Source organism: Hippopotamus amphibius, chromosome 8, assembly GCF_030028045.1.
Source record: "Hippopotamus amphibius kiboko isolate mHipAmp2 chromosome 8, mHipAmp2.hap2, whole genome shotgun sequence".
Taxonomy (NCBI): domain Eukaryota; kingdom Metazoa; phylum Chordata; class Mammalia; order Artiodactyla; family Hippopotamidae; genus Hippopotamus; species Hippopotamus amphibius.
The window spans coordinates 94,861,851-94,865,399 of NC_080193.1; positions in this window are offsets into that span (position 1 = coordinate 94,861,851).

Below are 3,549 nucleotides of genomic sequence, written 5' to 3' on the forward strand. Positions count from 1 at the left end.
GCCCATTAATAAACATAGAGTTAAAAGCTACCTTGGGTGGAATCAACATCTAAAGAAAGATCAAATTTTTCTTTAAAAACAATCTAAAATCAACTGTAAAATGCATGAACAAGTTCATCAGATTTTTGTGTGCAAGACTGAATTTTGTTTCAATCAACAGGCTTAGGATAAGCTCTAGAAATTGCTCAATAAAGTTGCCTAACAATTGCTGAAGATTATTCTTATAATAAGTTAGCGGGCCGGTCTCCAAATTGTAAATCTAGAGACCTTTCAGGATTTTTGCAATTAGTGATTTTCATCTAATGCTGGGCCTGGCCTTCATATGCTAGCATATGAACTAGCTTGATATAAATCAGAGAAACCTCGTCGATAATTTGAATGACTATATTGAATTTCTCAGCAAATATGGGAGAATCTTTGGTTACTTGGGGAAAATCTTTGATGCTGGTTCACAGTTCAGATTCAGTCCAGGGAGTGTAAGAAATTAGCCTCTAAGCCCTCAGAAGTCTTGATTTTAAAGGAACAGTTTCTGAGAAGTTCAGGGAAAAGGCAAAGTTTGGTTGGAGAATTAGTATGAGGGAAATCAGGATATAGTGGAAGCGTAGGCAGTATGAAAGAAAGGAAGGGAGATGGCAGATTCTGGCCACAAGAAGCCAAGGGAGACAGACAAGTTGGTGCCCAAAACAGAGCTTGAGACAAAGAAGCCAAGGAAAAAGAGCCTGAGGTTTTGGAAATCATTTTATTTTTCTTTAATCATGTGTAAGCCGCAGTTAATCTTAAATTCTTATTTTGCGGAGATGCAATTTTAGACACCTGATAACTTCGGAAAGCCTCAAAATACCAATTCTGGAAATTTTTGAGCTCCCGTAGTCTAATTTAGTTTTAGAAAAATTAAGTTTGGGAATTTCAAAAATTCCCCTTAATAGCCACTGATATTCTAAATTGCCTTTAGTGAGGTTGATCCTTTCAGTGATAAATGTGCATGAAGAAGGACCAAGGTTTTTTAATCATAAAGTCAGAGTCCCTACAGTGGAGGGAACCCTTGGAATACTTAGATAACTAAGATCCTATCTCCTAGAGGTTTTTCTTCTAGGTAAAGAACAATTTTCAAACGGTGTAAGCAGCTTACAGCACAAATGGCTCAATTTAAACAACTTGCAAGTCAATCCCAGTCAATTCAAAGGAAAGAGCTCAGCCATTCTCCAGAGAATAGCCCTTCCAAAGGAATAGACCAAAGGCTGAAAAACTCAATACCTTTTCAGAGAAACAACCCCTGTTCCTGAAGAAATGTGTCAAAAGCTAAGCCAGCTTCAGGTGAAGCAGCCCTTTTTCTGAAGGGAATAAGCTGAAGGCCAGCCAGTTTCAGTTAAACAGTCTGATCTCAAATCAGACCAAAGCACCAAATAAGTACTTGAATACAGAACAAAGTGTTAACTAGAAAAATAAAAATGCTTAAGTAGATTTTGAATGAAGCCTGCAGAGCTTCAAACCCAAAGAGACCATGAGGTCAGATCCAGAACATTGACCACCAAGGTCAATGAGAAAAGAAGTGAGGGACAGTGGGCTCAGTTGTGGGTACTATACCTATTTGCTCATCAGCCCTAGAGCCTTTGGGAGTTTTCTCTGGTCCCCTTAGAGGCCACCAAAATGTTGACCTGAAACAAACAGAATGCCAGATATTTCTCCAGCAAAGTTGGGTTTGCTTGGGAACAGCAGAGAATTGCAGGTCTGGGTCTGCAACCATGGGAGCCACATGCAAGTCCCCTCCCAGCAAGGGAAGGAGAACACTTATAGATGGAAAAGGAAGTTGGGAGGTCTATGGTAAACAGAAAGTCCAGGGCTTTTCATTGGCTGAATCCTTGCCAGGAAAGAAAAGGGGTCTTTCCTCTTCCTGTTGGGCTCGGTTATCATCTCACAGCATGGGAACTCCCCCTCCTGGTTTCCTAATTCTATTTCGTTGTGGTTTCTGTTAATTTTTTTTTACAACTGGAAGCTATATATGGGGAGAAAGCTACAGTAGGAGATGAATAAGATCATTTTTTTTTTACCTCATTTTCTTTAATTCAACAGGCAAAAGTAAAGCTATGATGTCTGAAGGGGTGCCAAAATATCTGATATATTTAATTCATAGGCATTACACAAAGATGCCACTCACATTTTCAGGGGTATTAACAGTGAATCAAAATAAATATTCCTTTGGTAAAAATCCTAAAACTTCCTTTTTGTATGCATGTGTTAATATTCACATATTTGTATGCAGGCAGCCTTTGGAGGAAGAAAACGTCCTCTAACTGCAATTTCAGACTGGTCAAGGTAACAGACCTTTTTCATTAAGTACTTCCAAATTTCTAATCTATCCATGAACGTGAAAAATCTGTGCTAATTAAAGCCTGTCAAATAGGCCAATAGTGCAGAGAGGACCTGGGAGGTTCTTAGGATTTAAAGGAGCAGACTCTGCATTAAATATAACTAGGATTTTCTGTACTACAATGCAAGATGTTGCTTCGTTCTGGTTTTGTTACCCAATTTATGAGCTGCTGTTAAAATGTTCAGTGGAATTTTACCTTATAAAATGTTGATCAATTTTTGTAGCTAGAAAAAGGGAAACTACCCAATGCAGAAAACATTTGCTAGGACAAATTTAGTGGATAAAATCCTTACTTCTTTTACATCATCCTGTCATATGCCTCAAGGGTTTCAAACAGGAATGTCTTCAGAGGTCTGGTAGAACAATTTTATTTTTTATTGGTGGTTGAGTTGTGCAAAATGAAGATCTCTGACCTAGCTAAATGGGACTGGTGACCTAACCACTGTCAATTTCAGTGAATTTTTGCCATGCGAACATGAATCCATGAATACACTTTTACCATATTTTCTAACTTTTCAAAAGAAGTCTGATATCAATATTTTTTCAAAAATTATAATATAAAAATATATATTTATTATATGTGAAAAATTTTTGCCACTAATTAAAAAATTTTTAAACATTGCATGGAAAAACAACAGAAGTTTGTGGGCTAAGTGTTCTCTACCAGTTTTTAGTTTCTGAACTAAGTCATTCTTTTACCCTCTAGTGCAACACTGTTCATTAGAAGTATAATGAGAGCCACATATGTAATTTAAAATTTTCTGGTAGCCGCATTAATAGAAGGAAAAATAAACAGATGAAAGTAATAAAAGTAATGTATTTTACTTAAACCAGTATATCTAAAGTATTATACTTTCACCATATCATAAATATAAAAATTATTGATGGGATATTTTACATTCTTTTTGTTATGCTACATCCTCAAAATTTGGAATGCATTTTACACTTATAATACATCTCAATTTTGATACAGTACTAAATTTCACTGGCAAGATTTAATTTGTATTTAGATTTTATAAAATAAACAGTTGAAAAGGTTGATTCACATATCCAATTTTTCTCAAATATTCCTAAGAGTTTTCCAATGACTGAATTGAGTACCAGTTTTCAAGTTAAAATTAAATTAATTAATTTAAAGATATGAGTAAAAGATGTGGAGATGTGCACTGTTGGTAGGAATG